Source organism: Apodemus sylvaticus, chromosome 9, assembly GCF_947179515.1.
Source record: "Apodemus sylvaticus chromosome 9, mApoSyl1.1, whole genome shotgun sequence".
NCBI lineage: Eukaryota > Metazoa > Chordata > Mammalia > Rodentia > Muridae > Apodemus > Apodemus sylvaticus.
In genome coordinates, this window is record NC_067480.1 from 28,010,250 (window position 1) to 28,031,581 (window position 21,332).

Here is a 21,332-nt window from a genome sequence, read left to right on the forward strand (position 1 = left end):
ACCGATTATAAGGTCTTTTTACATATTATCCTTTCTAGTAGATATAAACATTGCAAAATGAAGTTTTTTTTTTTTCAGAAAAGTATAAATGGTCAAAATGGACTAGAGAAGAAGTAGAAAACCGTAATGGCCTATAATCTAGGAAATACTGAAAAACATTCTCAGGCAATTATGTCCCCCAAATGGTTCTCAACAGGCAAGCCATTTCGCTGGACGCCTGCCTCTCTCAGATGAAAGGAACCGCTATTTCTACTTGCATGTCAATTAATTTTAGGCAAAGATAAATTCTGACACAAAATTCTGACAAATGCCAAAGAAAACCAGCAACCTCACTGGGAATAGAGACATAGTCCTTGGAATAGGGAGGAGCGTTAGGCAGGTGCCCTCCCAAAACAGCCAGGCACCTCAGGTTTGAAAGGCTGAGGTGGGAGAAGTGGTTTTGTAATCCAACCATTTGACATAATAGTTATTCATCTTGAAAGGCATGAGAAAGTATAAAGGAAAAATATAGTAATTATAATAAAACCCATAGTAGCACTGTTTATAATACCTCATTATTTTCCAATTAAAATGAGAGAGAGGGGGGAGGGTTGCATGTGATCAAGCTGTCTTCAAACTTGCTAAATAGCATAGAATGATCATGAACTCAAAACATTTAAAAGATGTTGACTTTTTGATGTATATGGGATATATGGGTGTTTCTCTTGTGTATGTCTGTCCCTGAAGAGTCCAAAAGACGGAGCTGTATCTCCTGGAACTGGACTTACAGATAGATGCTGGGGGCCACCATGAAGTTGCTGAGAATCGAATCCCCTTCCTTTGAAGAGCAGCTGGTGCTCTTAACCACTGAGTTCTCTTTTCAGCCCAGACCTTGAACTGTTGATCCTTTTGCTTCTCTAACCCTTGAATGTTAGGCTGGCAGGCATGTGACAAAACGCTGGGTTTTCTGTGGTGCTAGGGTTAGAACTCTGGACCTCCCGCATGCTAAGCAAGCACTCTCCCCACCGAGCCACCTCCTCAGCCCTCTCCAATATTTTTAACTCTTTCTCTCCCCATCAGCCTGTGTTTGCAGAGTTTGTTTTTAGTAGAATTGGGTCTATACTGTGTGTGTGTGTGTGTGTGTGTGTGTGTGTGTGTGTGTGTGTGTGTGTGCATGCACACACGTCTATTTTTATCTCCCCCAAAGAGGCACTTGGCTATATTTAGACATTTCAGTGGTCTCAGCTAGGGCACAGTATGAATTACTTGCCTCTCATAGGTGGAGGCCAAGGACATTGCTGAGCCTCCCATAATGTACAGGACAGGCCCCAGAGCAAAGAATCATTCAGTCTAAAATGTCAATAGCTCCAAGGTCAAGGAACTTGGGTCAATATCTTGGTCCTTTCCTCTGGAAGGTGTCTCCTCATTGTCTGTGTCATTGTGACCACCGCCCCCCCACCCCCAGATCCCTGATGCTTGCCAGAGCCCCTTCCCTCTGCCAGGATGCGCATGCCACACTGCCACACTCTCTGGAGCTTGAGAACCGGTTACCTAACGTGGTTGAAATCTATGAATGACATTTGCTCGAGAAATTTAACAGGAGGAGAATACCCTACTCCAGACGTGTGTGTGTGTGTGTGTGTGTGTGTGTGTGTGTGTACTCACTCTTACCACATACACCCCTGAAGGCAGAGAGGCTTCTCTGGCTATACTGAAGGACAAGCCAGAAGGCAGAAGGCTCCGTGCTTCCTCGCCCACGTGGAGATGGGTCCAGCAGGTGAGAGGTTGGACACATGGTTATCCAAGTGTGGCCAGAGGCTACTCAACCGAATCCTGGGAAACTCGAGGCCCACACGGGCTTTTTAACAAACATTACCACATTTGCCTTCAGAAATCTTCCTTATTGCTGTCATCTCAGCTTATCCCCATAGTTGAGAGACCCAGCTCCTCCACGTCCTTATCAACAGGGAGTGACATAATTAAAACATGCTTTTTAGGCACAATGGGGGTCCCTGTAGTTCCACCACCTGAGAGGCTGAGTTGGGGAGGTTATTTGAGCCTTAGGCTCATGTATGAGGTCTTGTAGTTGGGCTTCTGGGGATCAAGGAGGGGTGACAGAAAAAGTCAGAACTAGGGCGGGTCAAAACTTACCCTTTAACTTGACAGGCTAAAATGTCCTTTGCTGTGGGAGGCTGAGGCAGAATTGAAAGTTCAAGGCCGGTCTGTCCTACAGAGTGAGTCCAGAGCCAGTCAAGGCAACTTAGTGACACCCTAGCTTGTACAAGCAACAAACACCCTTATCTGTGGTATCACTGCTACTTAGCAGTGTTTTGTTCTATTGTTGCTGTTGTTTTTGAAACAGGGTTTCTCTGTGTAGCTCTGACTATCCTGGAACTTACTGTCAAGTTAAGTTCAGGCTGGCCTTGACCTCACAAAGATTCACCTGCCTCTGCTGGGATCAAAGACGTGCACCACCACATCCAGCTGTACTTCAGGGTTTTTTTTGTTTGTTTGTTTTTTGTTTTTGTTTGTTTGTTTTGTTTTTTGAGACAGGGTTTCTCTGTGTAGCCCTGGCTGTTCTGGAACTCACTCTGTAGACCAGTCTGGCCTCTAACTCAGAAATCCGCCTGCCTCTGCCTCCCAAGTCCTGGGATTACAAGCATGTGCCACCACATCCAGCTCCTGTTATTTTTTTTTTTTAATGAAAAATATTTAAAGTGTCAGGTACTTACAGATTAAATGTATTTACTTATTTATTTAAAACCAATTTGGGTTTAGGTTTTTTTTCCTGTTTTACTTCAGTTCTGCCTAAAAATCTACTTTTTTTGGTTCTAGTCTGTTTACATGTTGAAGAAAACATCTTATTTCATGAGATAGTAGTATTAGATTAACAAAATAATAATAAAGAGCCTTAACTGATGGCTCAGCAGGAAAAGGTACCCGATGCCAAGCCTGATGACCTGAGTTCAATCCCCAGAACCGGCATTATGGAAGGAGAAAAGTGACAGCTGCAAGCTGACCTCTGACCTCCACATGTGCACCATGGTATCTACACAGCCTGTGCCTTCCTCACAAAAAAACAAGCAAAAAATATGATAAAATATTTTACAAAGAAAGAAGGAAGATTAAAAAAGATAACAGGGCCTGGAGAGAGATGGCTCAGCCGTTAAGAGCACTGACTGCTCTTCCGAAGGTCCTGAGTTCAAATCTCAGCAACCACATAGTGGCTCACAATCCTCTATAATGAGATCTGATTCTCTCTTCTGGGGTGTCTGAATACAGCTACAGTGTACTTACATATAATAAATAAATAAAATAAAATAAAAAAGAAAAGATAACAGCATAGAATTTGGAGGAATAATAATCCAAATAACTTCCTGTGTAGGTGTCTGGACAGCTTCCAGTTCTCCCTATTGTAGACAGCATCACCGTGTACACCCTCACTAGCCTCCACAGAGGGCATCCTGGAAAAACCCACCCACACCGCCACCGCTGCCTCTGTAATTTCCTTCCTATGGCCCCAGTAGTGCTGTAGATTTTCTTTTCCAGTTTGAAACATTTTTTAAAAAGGGACACCTGAAATTTTTAGATATTGCTCAGAAAACAAAAATATCACCCAGAGGTATGGACATTTAAAATACATTTTGAGGCAAGTGGTGGGTTTTTTGTTGTTGTTGTCCTGTTTGTTTGTTTTTTGTATTGTTGTTTCGTTTGTCTCCTTAAGTGAGATCAGAGGACTCAATTTTAAATTTAAAATGATATTTAAAACAGAAACATTTTTTTCCTGTGGATATAGAAGAGGCTTTGCGAATTGTGTGGAAAGTCAGCTCGGCTTGCTGGGCTGTTAGGAGGAGAAGTCCACGAATTCGCAGGCAAGAGTCTGTTTCCATTCTGGAGTGAGGTGTAAGCATGGTAGGTCCTTCCGGGGTCTCTGGGGGAGACTCTCCCAGGCCTTTCCCAGCTGCTGTCACTACTGTGAGAGGTGAACCCCTCACCTCTATCTTCCCTCTTCCCTGTGTGGGTCTGCAACACACTTTCTCACCTTCTTAAGAACCTCAGGTTGGGTTCCTGCCCTCTCTGATGACCACATTTTAAATAAGAATGTCTCTAATAACCTTTGTTCTAGAACACTTGGAGGGCCTGGGGATTGGGACTTAAGCATAGAATGCGGGTGTTCAGAGGGACCTACACAGTCAACATACTGCATTACTCCCTAGGATAACTTCTGAAACCAGCCATGCTGTGCAGTTACTGGGCATTTACACGTCTATACCCACTTAGTTGAAAGAAACTGTATAAAAGAAACCGCGGTCGGGTGGCGGCGGCACACGCCTGTAATCCCAGCACTTGGGAGGCAGAGGCAGGCGGTTTTCTGAGTTCAAGGCCATCCTGGTCTATAGAGTGAGTTCCAGGACAGCCAGGGCTACACAGAGAAACCCTGTCTCGGAAAAAACCCAAAAATCCAAAAGAAAGAAAGAAACAAACAAACAAAAGAAAAAGAAAAAAAGAAAGAAGAAGAAACCGTACAGTTTCTTCCTTTGTCCCCTCCTTCCCATCATTCCTTTCTTCTCTCCCCACCCCCACTTTTTCTTCCTGATACCTCTGAACCATAATCTTCTGGTCTCAGCCTCCTGAGTGCTGGGACCTAGCCTTGCTAAGTGCTTCCCTCTGCTTTGGATACTTAACAAAATGTTCTGGACACTTTCTATGTCATCAAATATGGATTCTGTCTGAATGGATGCTCAGGTTTCTGTCTTCTGATATACTGTATTTTGTTGTGTCGAGAAGCATCTCCCAAATACTTTCTCTGAGATGCGGCGCAGCCGTGGAGATGTCTGTGAACCTGCCATAGTTCTTTTTCCGTACCCTGCTGGTTTCCTAGAGTTAAATGGCTGCTCGAGGGCCAACTGTTTTAGATGGCCTAGGTGTTAAATTAGGATCTTCAAGATGGAGAGACCTCCCTTTCACGAGGGGAGCAACATGAGATGGGAATGAAGACTGTATTATTTATAGGTCTGGGATGTCTGGTGGCCACCTAGATATAGCATGTGTGCACACACGGTGAGGTCGGAGGGCACGTGGGAGATGTGACCTGGACTTTCCTGGGGTCCAGGAGGGAGAACATAAGTCAAGAGATCTTGAAGCTCAAGCCAGGCAGATCTGAAGCAAGCTGAAAGAAACCTCTTTCCTGCCAGGGCTGCTGTCTTGAAATCCAGTAGGTTTCAATCCTTGAGGCTGAGTGTTTGGGTTCAGGTCAGAAGGAGAGGGGTAAAAAAAAATTGAAGCTGATGGCTAAACAGAAAGCAGATGCCAATGCAGAGAATGTTCCAGAGACATCAATACAGCATGCACCTTGTGAAATATCTGACTGGTGCTGATGGCGTGTCCTTCAGATGACTCGTCCCACCGAGTGCTCCTATATATTGAAGTAGTCCCTGTCTACACTGCTCCTGTCTCCATCTTCCCCATTTCATGGGCCAATGCTGCTCTAACATTTGAGACCCAAACCTTGACATCATTGGGTTTTTTTTTTTTAAAGATTTATTTATTTATTATATGTAGGTACCCTGTAGCTGTCTTCAGACACCAGAAGAGGGCTTCCGATCTCTTTACAGATGGTTGTGAACCACCATGTGTGTGCCGGGATTTGAACTCAGGACCTTTGGAAGAGTAGTCAGTGCTCTTAACCACCGAGCCATCTATCCAGCTCCCCTTGACATCATTCTTGCCACCTCTGTCTCACACCCTCCGCTCAATCTCCAAGCCTGTATCCTGGACCCTGCCTCTTCCATTGGTCCAGAGGTGCCTGCTTCTCGCATCTTGGTCTTGCTCCATCATTTCTCTTGGACCATCTCTTAGAACACACCCCTGACCCAAAACCTGTTCTCTTTGAAGCCTGGGCTCACTTTAGAATGTAATTCAGTGCTGTGTGATAGATAACTCAGTCAGTAGAGCCCTCACCCCAGTGAGCATGAAGACCTGAGTTCGGATCCCCCAGTACCCACATAAAGAACTGGGCAGATGACAGACTCTTGTAAGTCCAACAGTGACAAGGTGGGAGGGAGAGCCCAGCAGGCTCGTTGGGCTAGCCTAGCTTAGCTGGCATAGTCCAGGCTAGTGAGAGACTGGGTCAGACAAAAGATGACCTCAGCAGCCAAGCTTTAGACCTCCTCATGCTCACACAGACATCTGTGCCCGCCCATATGAACACGTACATTGATTAATTAATTATAAAATGTAAATTAGGCTAGGTCAGGCTTTGCCTCTGCCTAAATCTCACTCTGCCTTTTCATTTCCTTCAGAATAAATCTTAAGCCCTAGCCAGAAGGCTCCAGACCCCATGCTGTCAGGATGGACCCTGCTAACCCCAACCTTCTTCCAACCTCCCCCCCCCCCCCCACTTCCTGCCCACACCTGTCCTGCTTGGTCACTGCACTGGCAGCAGAGGGCACTCATTCCCAGATTTGTGTCTGTTACATCATGGAGGTCTGCCTTTCTGGCCTTTGAACAGAAGCCACGCCCAGGGGGACTTTTTCCTTTCAGCACTCTTTGTCCTCAAATGCGTTTCTTTATTGATTTTGTTACCTGTCTCTCTCCGGGATCTGTGTCTTTGAAATGTAAGCCCTCAGAACAGGGGCCTCATCCTGGGTGTTCACTGCCATTTCCCAGTGCTTTCCATGAACCCCCTCATGGTCATGGTGGGTGCTCACTAGAAAGGGGGACTCATTGTGTAACCCGGGCTGGTTTTGAATTTGGCTTAACTTGGGGGACAATTGCCATTTTGCAATTTTCTCATCGAGAGATATAGGTTTATCTTTGTCAAGGCATGTGTGTGTGTGCGTGTGTGTGTGTGTGTGTGTGTGTGTACGAGTCTGAATGTGTGTATATGTATGCAAGTCTGAACGTGTGTGTGTGTGTGAGTATGGGTTTCTGTGTGTATGTGAGCATAAGTGTGTGACTGTGCACATTTGTGAATATATGCATATGAGTGTGTGAGTATGTGTATGTATGTGCCTATGTGAGCATGATTGTGCGTGTTCATGAGCAAGTGCGTGAATGAGTGTGTGTATGTGAGTTTGTGTGCTGGCTAGTTTTGCCTTGAGAAGTACCTAAGATAATTAGATAATTAGTTTCTGTTGTGACTCTGGTTCTGCCTGTGCCTGTGCCTGTGACGGTGATGATAGTTCCAGAAAGAAATAGATTATGAGGGCTCTGGCCTAAGCAACAGTTTAATCTCTTTAATCAGGGGATTCGTGATTGGATGCTGTCATCAGGAAGTGCTGAGAGGTAGGAGGCAGGGTCTGGATGTAGGAGATGGGTCACTTGGGGCTCATCCTCTGTGGCTGTTCCTGTCTTGTCCTGTATCCTTCCTCCTGTTTCCTCCTACCAAGAAGTAAACAGCTTTGGTTAGGACCCTCAGTGCCATGATGTTTTGTCCACAAACATGGGTCCCAGTGACCGTGGGTTGAAGTCTGAGAAACTGGGAGCCAAAATAAATCTTTCTGATTTTTTGTTTGTTTGTTTGTTGCTGTTTGTTTGTTGTTGTTTTCTGTCAGGAATTTTGGTCACTGACACAGAAATCATTAATATAATCTACTAAGCTTTAGGGCCCTTGGTAAATCTTTGTGGTTTTATTTATTACAATACATCATAATTATCATTGTCCTTTGTAATTTATCAGGACACCTGGACAGTGGAGACACCTTTGCTGACAGTGGACTTGGAGGCAGGGCAGGCAGCACAAGAACTGGATAGCCTCTTGGAGTCTCTAGACAGCACGTGGGCACCCACCAGACTTGCCTGTAATTAATGGGTGATTAATGGGATTAACCCTAATCTAGTTAAGGTTTTAGTGCTGTGAAGAAAAACCATGACCAAGCAACTCTTTAACTGGACAACCTTTAATTGGGGCTGGCTTACAGGTTCAAAGTTTCAGTTCATTAGCATCACAGCAGAAGCACAGCAGCATCCAGGTAGGCGTGGTACAGGAGGAGCTGAGAGTTCTACATCTTCATCCAAAGGAAGCCAGGAGGAAGGTCTCAAAGCCCATCCCTATCTCCAACAAGGCCACACCTACTCTAACAAGACCACACCTCCTAACAGTGCCACTCCCTGGGCCAAGCATATTCAAACCACCACAATGGGTATCACCTCCTTTAGCACCTCTGGGGCCTAGCTTGTGCTAACCTTGGATTCTACTTCGTCTCCCTCTGAGCTCTCTTTGCTTAGATGTTTGAGCTACCCCCAGTGAGGGAAGCTATATGCGTGTCAAGACTTTGGATTCAGAAAAAAAGGAACTACCACTTAGAAGATGAATGTTCAAAAAGCTACATTGAGGCCAAATCTACTCTTAGATCTATGGGAAGTTTCCCCATCCATCCAACACCTGTTGGCCTGGTGCATCTTGCTGCTCAGGTGCTGGCATATGGATGTGAGCTGTGACATACAAGTGTGCCATCTCTCCCTTGCATTTATGTTCTGGCAAAAGAGACAAGAATGAGCACATAGACAACTAATTCTGAGAGTGCTCGGTGCCTAGAGGACAGAAAAGAGTGACAGACACTGGAGGGCTGGGGTAGTGGCATTGGCAGCTGTGGTTGGATAGGCCTCTCTGGGAAGATGCACCAAAGTGAGAAGCAGAGGGAGGAGCTAACATTTGGGGATGTATGTTGAGAGGAGAGAATGTCCCAAGTGAATGAAGTTCTGCATAAGTGTGTATATACATACACACACACATATCATATATATGACATATATATAATATATACTATATGTAGCTATTTATAATATAATATATATGATGTGTGTGTATTTATATTATGTTCATTGGAGTTTTGCCTTCATATATATCCATGTGAAGGTGTTGGATCCCCTAGAACTGGAGTTACAGACAAATGTGAGTTTCCATGTGGGTGCTGGGAACTGAACCCAGGTCCTCTGGAGGAGCAGCCTGTGCCAACCACTGATCCATCTCTCTAGCACCAGGAGTGTGTATTTGGACCTGGGCAGGACCTGTCAAGGACTCCAAGACCAACTGGCTCAGGGTGGGAAATTGGCAAAGTCATTACCTAGATAGGCCAGGCTCAAGTAGAATAGAAAAGCTTTCCTTTGGAGTTGGAACGTGGGTGCTGATGGATCAGTATCTGAAACCTAGTGACAGTGACTTTCTCCTCCCAGAAGAGACCTCCTACAGAGACTCCTCCTCTCACTGTGTTGTACCTAATGAGCAGTAGAACCCCACCTGATCCTAGCTTCGTCTCCTGTGCTCTCTGTATTTGTCCTTCGCTGTCCCTGATCTGGATTCTGGAACCCTACCCACAATGAAGACAGGCCCTCCCACATCAGCTAACTTAACCAAGGCATTCTCTCACGAGCATCTCCGGAGAACTCAAGATCTCAGGTGCTCCCTGGGGCAATACCTAGAGAAATTTGAATTTTGGATACACAACAAAAACTTTTTAGTATAAGTTTGTCCATTTTAAATGGGCACCAGTATTTAACCTGGTAACCCAACTGGCCTCTTCCCAGACCCAGCAATGCTCATTTGTTGCATCTGGGATGTAGATACTCTTAATTTCTCTGTTCTTAATTTAATTACTCCGTTCCTTCCCCTCCCCCCTCCTTTGTGTATGTGAAGGTCAGAGGTCAATCTTGAGTATTGTTTGCTAGTGCTGTCCACCTTGTTTTGTCACACAATCTTTCACTTGGCCTGGAACTTGCCAGTTAAGCTAGGTTGACTGTTGAAGCCCGGGGGGGGCGGGGGGGGGGGGAGAAATCCTCCTGACTCTGCCTCCCCAGCTCTGAGACGACATGTTCCACTACACCTGGCTTTTAATGTGAGTTCTGGGAATTGGATTCCTGTCTTCACCACTGCACAGCCAACGTTTTACCAACTCTTCAGCAACGATCCCACCTGGTGAGAATAAGATCACTACCACAGCTTTTGAAAGCAAGCTTTATTAAATACTGGCAACGACAATGGATGATAGTGGCCAGGTCCATACCTGGGATTCCCAGAGAATGGCCAGGAGGAATAAGGTTAGTCAGGAGCTTATAAAAGGCAAAACCCATAAGACTTCCTACCTTTGTTCAGGGGAGGGCAAGCGTGCATCCCGGCTTACTTCCTGGCTTTGTAGTTCCCGCCTATGTGTGGTCAGTTCTGCGCTGTTGGGGCAAACAACCCCGTTTACAGAAGTGAAAACTCACGGCTTGCTTATCTTATGTGAACAACAATTCCCAGCATCTGTCCTTGGGCAAGTGGGACTTGGTTAAGAGGCATTGTTGTTTTCTAGATCTCTTAAGCACTGTTAATTTAAACTTAAAACATAACTTTAGCCCTCACACCAGCTGTTCTTTTACATTTTAAATTGTTTTACTTATTCAGTCTATTGTGTAACTATTCTTAAATGACCACGGTGTAACTATTCTTAAATGACCAAGGTTTCTTACAACCCACGAGCTCTCAGTCCATCATCATGAATTTTCTTCTCTCACAGGAAGCAGGCTGGCTTCTGTAACAGCCGATGCTTCTCTAAATTTTCCTGACAGAATGTTGGCTTGTGTCCTCTGAGTGTCCGGCATGGTGAATCTTACCATCTGCTTTGGAATCCATTTTCCTTCAGCATTAAAGGGTAAATTCTCTCTCCACTGGGTATCTGGTGGTGCTTTCTCTTGCATCCAGCAAGGACTTGAAGTTCCTGCTAAGAGCTATTACCTACCCCCACCAGAGCCTCCTTCAGACTTTATGTAAGACAACGGCGTCAGCTATTTCAGCTAATTTCATGTACATTTGGCACCTTTTAAACAATTTTAAAGGATCTCTTTGACTTGCATGTTTCTTCAAATGCCTCCCCAGGAGGTTTCCATTTTTGAACGGGCTCATTATAGCTGGTTTCAAGCTCCCACCAGCCACACTGCCTTTCCCCTCCCCAAGGCCTCCGATTGGTCCCCTCCCGGAAGGACCTCTCACAGGCTTGATGCTTGGTTTCTTCTCCTTGCCCATCCTTTCTCACCTTGCTTTGGTTGTATCCCTGGAGGTCAGAATTTCCACACCAAGCCTCCCCTAATCCTGTCTAAGGGTTTGCCCCTCTTACCACCCTTAAGGCTATTACAGATGTATTTTTTTTATATTTATTTTTTTACACTCCATACTTTATTCTCACTCACCCACCCCCTGTCCATCCTCTGACTGTTTCACATCCCATACCTCCTCCCCACACCCCTGTCGCCACATGGATGTCCCCACCCACCCACCTCAGCTGCCCTCTAAACTCCCTGGGGCTTCCAGACTCTTGAGGGTTAGGTGCATCATCTTTGAAGGAACACAGACCTAGCAGTCCTCTACTGTGTGTTGGGGGCCTCATGTCAGCTGGTGTATGCTGCCTGCTTGGTGGTCCAGTGTTTGAGAGATTTTAGGGTCCAGGTTAATTGAGACTACTAGTCCTACAGGGTCGCCCTTCTCAGCTTCTTTCTGCCTTCCCTAATTCAGCAACAGGGGTCAGCCGCTTCTGTCCATTGGTTGGGTGCCTTTTCTTTCTTTCTTTTATTTTATTTTATTATTATTTAAGACCTTTATTAACAGGTGCTTGCAGTTTGTTGACTTTTTTGAAAAAATCAAGTTGTAAACTTTATTACAAATTAAAAATGAAGTTCTTAAAAATCTCAACTTGACCAGATATGAAACAATTTAAATTGGGTGCCTTTTCTAAAGGCTGCTTTTTTCCCCCCTGGTTTCTCTTTGTGTACTTTCCCTAAAATGTCTGTTTTAAGCCAAAGTAGAGTTATTGAGGGCTGGAGAGATGGCTCAGCAGTTAAGAGCACTGACTGCTCTTCCAGAGGTTCTGAGTTCTGATCCCAGCAACCACATGGTGGCTCACAACCATTTGTAATGGGATCTGATGCCCTCTTCTGGTGTCTCTGGAGAGAGCTACAGTGTACTTAGCTGTATATAACAAATAAATAAATCTTAAAAAAAAAAAAAAGAGTTATCGATTTCGAGCTTTGTGTTAATGGTCTCCGGTCTATTTCTAGTGATTGCGTGTGAACCTTGAAGAGGTTTTGTGCATGCTGGATATGTGTTCTACCGCCCTAGCCCTCCAGCACTTTAATCTCCAATCTGGATTCCACTAAAGGCTTTTGTTTCCGTGGTTGTTTGTTTATTAGTTCTGAGACAGAGTTGTTAGTTGTTCACATCACCTTGACACACGTACACGTGGAGGGAGGGGCCCCTGGAATTATGTCTTAAACAATAATGCCCCCCATAGGCTCAGAGGCTGGGATATTTGGTCCCCGTTGGTGGCAGGCTTAGGAAGCTTGCCGTGCTGGAGGAAGGCCGTGTCTGGGGGCAGGCTTTGAGGTTTCAGAAACCTCATATCATTTCTCGTTCTCTCTCTGCGGCTCATGTCTGTGGTTTAAGGTGTGAACGGGCAGGCGGCTTGCTGGTCCAGTGCCATGCCTGTCTGCTGCCATGCTACCCTGCTGTGACGGTGAAGGACTCACATCTCCCTGGAATTGTAAAATAAACCCTTTCTTCTATAAGTTGCCTTGATGATGGTGTTTTATCACAGCAATAGAAGAGTGACTACTCTGCATGGGGGAAGGGCATCTCAAGGAATTTCTCCCATCAGACTGGCCTTGAGCATGCCTGTAGGACTTTTCTTTTCTTTTCTTTTCTTTTCTTTTCTTTTCTTTTCTTTTCTTTTCTTTTCTTTTCTTTTCTTTTCTTCCTTTCCTTTCCTTTCTTCCTTCCTTCCTTCCTTCCTTCCTTCCTTCCTTCCTTCCTTTCTTTCTTTCTTTCTTTCCATTTTTATTTATTTAATGTATGAGTGCTCTGACCTGAAGGCCAGGTCATTTCCCCTTATAGATGGTTGTGAGCTACCATGTGGTTGCTGGGAATTGAACTCAGGACCTTTGGAAGAACAGCCAGTGTTCTTAACCACTGGACCATCTCTCCAGGAGGGCCTAGTCCACAGTGAGTGTCATCCTTGGGCACTTGGGTCTGGGCTATTTAAGAAAGGTGGTTGAGCAAACCAGAAGAAGCAAGTCAGTAAGCAGGATTCCTCCAGGGAATCTCGGTTTCTGCTGGTTCAGTTTCTGCTGAGATTCTTGTGGTAAGTTCCTGCTCTGGCTTCCCCTGATGATAGACTGTAGGCTGAAAACCAACTCTTCAAGTTGTTTTTGGTCCGTGTTTTATCACACAACAATAGCCCAAGTCGGCCTCACTCTGTAGCTGAGGATGCTCTTGATCTTTTGATCCTCCTGCTTCCTCTGTCTGAAGTGCTGAGATTATAGGCATACACCACCACAGCCAGTTTTAATTCTACACATATTAGACAAACACTCCACCACATCCTGACCCATTAATGTTGAATCAAGGGCTCCTTAGTCATTGTCCACAAAACTGATTTTCCAAAATGTTTATGCCTTTCTCCTAGGTAGGTAGAAAGTCCAGTGGCCAATCTGCCCATCTCTGCATAAGGTAGTTTCAGTGAAACTCTATTAAGTTTCACAGTGAAATCCCATCCCAGCACCTTCACCACACCCTGGAGAAGCAGAGCCTGGTCCAGGGTCCCTTTATTGCTACAGGCACAGTATGGGACCATGCCTTTAAGATTAGTGTGACCCAGAGCATTATGGCCATCTGAAGAGACTATGTGGCCTCAAGTGAGCGGGACCCACAGGTCACAGCACACTGAAGTGCAAGGTGTGCTCTACCTGGACCTCTCCGGTCAGTGTGACTGTGGCTGATTCCGAAGGAGGAGGCAGGCAAGGGATAGGTTGAATGGATGTGACTGGGACCCTGTCTTCCCTGGGATGAAATCTTCCCTGGGATGAAATCTTCCCTGGGATGAAATTCTGATCCTCAGGAGGTCTCATCTTGCCCCACCACGGATCCCATAGCAGCCCTTGTCTGGGGGCAGCAGAGTCTTGAATGTAGGGAGGACCAAAGGAGGGGCCGTGTGGGGCCTTGAAGTCGGCTTTGTCTCACATGACCAATTTCCCATTAAACACCAAGGACGAAGTAAGTGAAGTGTTTTGTTTTTCTCTTTCCGATAATGAGCAAGGAAGAAATGAAGATTCCAGATTCGGCTCTGGTGACAACAGTTCTTGTTCTAAAACTGCTTTATTGGTGTTTATCTGGGCAGGCCAGGTGTAATTAGTGTTTGTATGTTTTTATTTAAGCCTTTGTTTTAGCTTATGCACACACATATCTCTATATCTATTTATATGTATGTATGTATGTATCCATTAATATAGATACTTCTTTTACGTGTATATGTGAGTATCTGCACGTATGTATGTGCACCACATGTGCCAAAAGAGAGCTCAGACCCTTTGGAACTGCAGTCACAGTCGCCTGTTGTGGCTGCTGAGGACCAGGGTCTTCCTCCTCGAGCAGCCGGTGCTCCTAACTGCTGAGCCATCTCCATCTCCACTTTTGTCTTCACATTTGAAGAGCAGCTCTCTACAGAGAATAGAATCCAGCTCTGCTGCCCCTGAGGTGGAGTCTTAACCGGCCTTCTCTGGAGGAAGTACGGCTGTGGTGGAGCACCCGGCCGTTCTCTGGCTGGTTGATTTACATGTCGCCATTTTCTTCCACCCCACTCATCTCTTTCTCTTCTTTATGAGGTACATTGTGGTCTTTGAGTTTTATATTTTCTATATACATCTTTGCCTTTCTCGGGGAAGGGGCTGATTCAGGGATTCAATGAAGTTAAGTACCTTCTGAAAACACAACCACCACTTTTCTTATCTGTTATAAATGTGCTTCCTTAGATGTTATGATTCTCACAATAAATTATTATTGCTCTGAAGGGTGAATTGCCTTCTAGGGAATTAAAGGAAAGATAAAATTGCCTTTGATATTTACCATCCATTTGCCCTCTTGCTCTGTTCCTTCCTCCCTGTTCCCATCTGGATCTTCTCTGGGCCCTGAGCGCTCTGTGGCAGTTGCAGCAAGCTAACAACAGGCTATCAATACACTCAGCAGAGGTTTATTCAGAAATGTCTTCATGTTGTCTTCACTTAAAAATCCAGTAAGACAGAAATATGTACTTTATTATTATTGGTACACTCACACATAAAATAATTATTATATAATATTATATGAGTATAATTATTATTACTATTATTTATGTACACGTTTGTGAGGGTATATATTCATTGGTGTGAGTGTACGTGGGCACATGTATGTGGAGGTCAGAGGACAACCTTGGGTCTTGTGTGTGCACACGCACATATATGAAGGGGGAAGGGAGAGTTACCCGCAGAGGCTAGCCTCATTCTATAGGCCAGGCTGGTCTGAAACTGACTATGTAGGCCAGGCTGGCCTCAAACTCCTTCACCAGCCTTGTCTCTATTTGTCTTTATAACTGAGGGATGACTCTTATAGACAGAATACCATTGGGCTTCTCAGAGTTGGAGTTATGGGTGGTTGTGGGTCATACCGTGTGGTGCAGAGAACTGAACCCAGGTCCTACGGGAGGGCAGCAAGCACGCTTGACTGCTGAGCCATCCTCTTAGCCGCTCTTTCTCCAGTCCGTCTTTTTTTAAGGCAATCTCTCACTGGTATAGGACGCCCCTAACAAGCTAGGCTGGCTGACTGTGAACTCCTCTAGGGATCTGCCTGCTTCTGCCTCCCCAGCAGGGAGATGCAGGGCATCGGTGAGCTCAACTCAATGCCCCCCCCCCCCCCCCGCTGAGTTTTTGCACAGGTGTCCTGCGAATCCTGCTAACTGAACATCCTGCGCTTAGCTTGTTTCCTATTTTCTCTGCCCTGTATGGTAGGGACTTTCCAGGTGCCTGACCTATAGTTGTGTTGTTCCTTCCTGTTAGTTTTCACCTGGCCTCAAGAGTCTATATTGCTGGTCCCTCAGTAAAGCTTCTGCATTCTCCTCACCAGAATGACCCCAGTCTGTGTCTTCTGTCAATCCCCAGGCCTTGGTACTGTAGTGCCATCTGGAGATTCCAAGCATGTGCCACCACGCCCAGTTTTATTTTGTGGGTCCTGGGGATTGAACTCAGGTCCTCATGCTTACAAGGCAAGCACTTCATCCACTGAGCTATCCTCTTCGCCTCAGTATTCCTATTTCCGTTCCAGCGTTGTGCTAAGGAAATAAATACATTATCAGTGTCAGTTTCTCAATGGATTATTTTTAGCCAGCAGAAAAAAAGTACAAACTTCCTTTTGATGCTAAAGTGTGACCAAACTGACAGATGGATAGATGAAAATTATTCTTTAACAACAACAAAAAAAGTTTAAACTTGATGCTTTTTAGTAAATTTGTAGAGTTGAGAAACTATTTTAAAAATTCAGTGTCGGAACATCTTACTTGCTCCAAAATGTCTCCCTTCACTGTTTGCAGTTCATTCTTGGTCCTGTCCTGGGGTGAAATCATGGCTGATCTACTTTCCAGCAGATACAGGCTACGTCACCTAAACGGGTGGCTGAGGTCCAGTCTCCGGTGCCAAGACTCCTCCTTAGCACAATGCTCTTCCGGCCCCTCCCTGTGGCAGCTGGCATCGGCCACTCAGTGTCCCCTCTAGGTACCGGGCACACTGAGTTCCCAGGCCCCGTAGCTGTTGGGTGCTTTGGATTACTTCAAGGCCGTGGTTCTAAAGATCGCTGCTGCAGATACTTGGCACATGACGCTTTGGGACCCAGGCCTTCATTTTCTTGAGAAGATTCCTTGGAATCTGGCCCTCCTATATCAATTAGGAATTAAGAAAATGCCCCACCCCCACCCCCACATAGCCCCACAGGCCAATCCGACGGAGGCGATTCCTCCTGAGAGGCCCCTCTGCCCAGGCATTTAGTTACTTTAGTCTCCAAGTCCACGATGAGGTCATGTTTTAATCTTTCCATGTTTTCTCTCCTCTGTCCTTTCATTTCCAACTGTTTGTGAGTTTTTCTTTATTATATGTTTGAGAGGATGCCCTATTCTATTGGGTCTGAAGTTGATTATGTAGCCCAGGCTGGCCCCAAACTCCTTCATTTGTGTCTTTGAGTCTGAGGAATGACTCTCATAGACAGAATGCCATCACCAGATCTGGCTCTTTTTAAAATTTATTTATTTATTTATTTATTTAAAAACTGGTCAGATTGGAGATGCCTTTCAGCTGAAGTAGACTTTAATATTGTCATTGACATTTGCCGTTCAGGGCCTATACAGCTCCTGTCTCTCCTCCAATCCCTTTCTCATTAGAAGCATCTGACTACTGTTCTCAATAAATGTTTTTAGTATTATTTTAACTCTTGTTGATTTTTTTTTAAAACAGCTTTTTAAAAAGTGGCTGCTCCAGGGATCAGTATGCATTTTGCCACAATTTGCTGACATTTGATGCTAACTCCACTGGGGCAGAATGTGAAACTTCGCTCCACCATAAGCCAGCTCTGTCCCTCTTTCCTGTGTGCCATTACATCACAGACAGCAAGCCTGTTTACAGAATTAACAAAAGCACTTCAATACTGTACTTACTTTACATAAGCTTGTCTAGTGGTAGTCAGAGGAAAAACATCTTTATCTGTTTTGAAAAACAACATATTCATTTTATCTGGAACTCTTCTTGCTGTCGATTTAACATCTGCGCCTCTTTCAGTCTAAAGACTTTTCTCTAGTATTTTTTTTTCTCTAGTTTTACTTCTTCGAGACAGGTTGGTGAGCAGTAAGCCTCCCAGTCTGTATGTATTTGAAGATGCCTTGATTTCACCTTCACTTTTGAATGTCAGCTTTACTAGATATTACTCTTACATCTTTTTCAGTTGTGTTCACTTACGTCTGTGTGCCCATGGGCCATCGGTCATCCTTCCAGCCGGTACCATGTGGGTGCCGGGGATCAAACGCAGGGTAGGCATTGAGTGATGTTACTGGCTAAGCCACATCGCCTAGTGGTTCCTAAATATGGAATTCTTAGTTGATTCTCTCTCTCTCTAGCAATCTAGACTACGTATGTATGTGTGTGTATGTATGTGTGTGTATGTATGTATGTATGTATGTATATATATACACATACCATTGTTGCCCTGAAAGGTTTTGCTGTTATTTCTGATTGTTATTTCTGATTTTTGTTTTGTTTTGTTTTGAGACATCGTTTCACTATTTAAAAGTTTAGTAGTCAGGACTGGATGTCTCCATCCTCCTGCCTCGGCCTCCTGAGTGTTGAAACCACAGTCAGGTATCTCCTCTCTGGCTAGGAGAGCGGCTCTTGTTTTGAAGTAGCTTTGTCACAGTACAGTCCTCCTCTGGGACTCTCTGCGCTGGTCTTATTTGGGAGTTCAGTGTCCTGGATGCACGGGACAGAGGTGTTGGCTATGTGTAGGTCACTGTAAACTGAGTTTCAGATTAGAATTAGGTGATCTTGACTAGGGGTGGGGGGAAGCTGTAACTTGGCTGTGCCCTGGGCCCAGTCTGAAGAGCTCCCAGCCTTGTATTAAACTCCAACCTGGAGCTGACTGGTTCCAATTTTCCTTCTTCTTGGTTCGCCTTTGGATCAGATTCTGGCAGGGCCATAGGATCTACTTGCCTCAGGGATGTTCTAGAGTCTAAACTGGGCATGGTGGCATCCGCTTGTAATTCCAGCAGATGGGAGATGGAGACTAGGGATTAGTAACTTTGAGGCCAGCCAGGGTGACATAGCAAGACCTGCATAAACAAAAACAAAACAGCCAACAACGATCAGGATCTGCAGTTCCTTCTGCTGCCTGACCACTGCTTTCTTGGCAAAATGTGGAGGAAGCTGTTTCTGGGCCAAGTAATCTATTTTTATATCCAGGTATCTTCCAGGTTCTAACTCAACGCTTAACCACCTTCCTCACGTTGTGACCCTTTAAGTAGTTATTCATGTTGTAGTGATCCCCCCAACCATAAAATTTTGTTGCTACTTCATAACTATACAGTTATTTTGCTCCAGTTATGAACCACAATGTAAATATCGGATATGCGGGATATCTGTGACCCCACGGGCTCAAGACCCACAGGTTGAAAAACACTGCTCTGACCTGTCATATCAACCCAGTCTGCCTTCCAGAGGCCTGCTGACTATCCCTCATCTTCCTCAATCTCCCAGTGCTCACATGAAGCATCACCTTCCCAGGTGAGGCATTCAGGTGAAAGCCTCCGCCATCTTGGGATCATTTGACTCCGCCTCTGCTTTCATGGGAGAGCAGGCATATGTTGCTTGTATTCATCTCATTGGCCCAAGACCAGAGACTGAAACCTTCCAAATGGTGCTTGGGAGAGGCTGAAGCCAGAGTTTCTCAGGCCCCGTCGGTGGTTCTGGCATGGTGCTGTCCCCACTCACCTGCCTGTCCCTCTGACTGCAGAGCCAATGCACACTCTGTCTTGGTGCACTGATGCTGGGAGTGTCAGTGTTCAACAGTATTGTCACGGCGATGACAAAGCACCTGTGATTATTCTAATATCATAAGGGATTGGCTTTTCATCTTGTTAAGACAGGGACTTATGGTGTTCCCTGGTTTTCTGGGAACTCACTATTTAGACCAGGCTGGCCTTGAACTCATGGAGCTCCACCTGCTTCTGCCTCCACAGTGCTGTGACTAAAGGCTGCCATCGTCACCAGATACAGGAAGGATATTGTTCTCTCTGAAACCGGAGGATGAATCAAAGTTGGGGAGTACTCTGAACATAGGACTCCCTCCCACTGGGCTTCCCAAGCCATCATGTATTGAAGACCTACTGTGTGCTGGGGATTTTCCTCAGCTTCCCCTCCCTCCCACCCAGAAAGCGCAAGAGTTGGCTTTTACTCTTCTCCCCATCTTGAACAGAGATGCAGCAAGGCCAGCAGGGAGAGCGGAACTGAAGCAAGGCATGCTGGGAGAGCAGGAAACTTACTGTCACGCCTCTTCATGTGTGCTTCCGGGTGGACTTGATGTTCTTCTGCCTTGACTGTTTCCAAAACCACAGCCAAACTGAAACGGCCAGATCTTTTCAGTGACAGTTCTTTTTTTTTTTTTTTAAATATTTATTATATGTAAGTAGACTGTAGCTGTCTTCAGACACACCAGAAGAGGGTGCCAAATCTCACTACAAATGGTTGTGAGCAACCATGTGGTTGCTGGGATTTAAACTCAGGACCTTTGTAAGAACAATGAGTGTTCTTACCCACTGAGCCATCTCTCCAGCCCTCCCAGTGACACAGTTCTTAATATCTACAAGTCTGGGTCAAAATTCCACATCTTCCACAGAGAATAAAGGATGCAGGGTGGATGTGCTCTGCAGACACCCTTTTGCGTCCGTGCAGTCCATGAGGAGCAAAATGGCACCCAGATAGCCCACTGTCACACTTAGGATGCCTCCTGCCCTTCAAGGATCCTAGGTCTCTGGGGTTGTTATTCACATTAACATAAGATTCCGAGTATCATAAGCCTCCTGAGTATCAAGGCCTGGAATGATTTCCCTGTTATTCTTCTGACTCCAGAGACTTGGCTCTGGTCTTCTAGGGGTGGAGGTAGGGCATGGGGGTATCCATAGCCCTATCTACAGTGGATCCTGGTCTGTGGGGACTCACCCCAGGCTAACATCTCAGTGTGGGTGCAGTGGGACATTCAGTAAGAGGAGAGAACACATTACGTCTCAGATGTTGCCTTTTTCTCAGCCAGCAGCTGAGCATGTCCACGGGTTCTATAGTCCACAAGGAATGTTAGATGTTGGTCCCCTCTGAGCTGCCTCCAACAGGCCAATGCTTGGAGAGTGAAGTGGGGTCTTTCAGAGCTTGCCACTCAGAACCACAAAGAACAAGGTCCGACTGCTTGGTGCTCTGCTGAGGCAGAAAACATCACTGGTATGCTCATGTCAACACCACACATTCACCCAGGGATTCCTCTGCTCCCCACATCTGTTTCTATACCGACCTAATTACTCCATCTTGTTTGAAAGTGATGTCCCTCCAGGAAATCTCTAGGCTGCCCAGCACAAGAGACACCCTCAGGACCTGCAGCACTAAACCAAGAACTACACTGCCCTCCAGTGGGCATAATGCATAAAAACAGCTCAGTACAGCCACCTTGAGGCTGGGTTGCTCCAGGGATTGGGTGCTAGTCAGGCTATTTGGGCCAGCCTAAGGACAGAGCTCCCAACAATCTTCCCCTCGGGGACCAGGTCTTGGGAAACACTTGGGTCAGTGAGGATCAGAGCGGATGTTGGGGCTCAGACCTGCTTCAGAGTCCAGAAGGCAGATGAACCCTTCAGAAAGGTTGGGAAGCATTGATTTTCTTTTCTCACCAGGCAGCTGTCATTCGTCGTCAGAGAAGCTGCCGGGTCCAGAGAAGGGCCCTGTGGCCATCATATACAGGCAATGTACAAGGGCCTGTATCCAAGTTACAGATTGGCATCCAG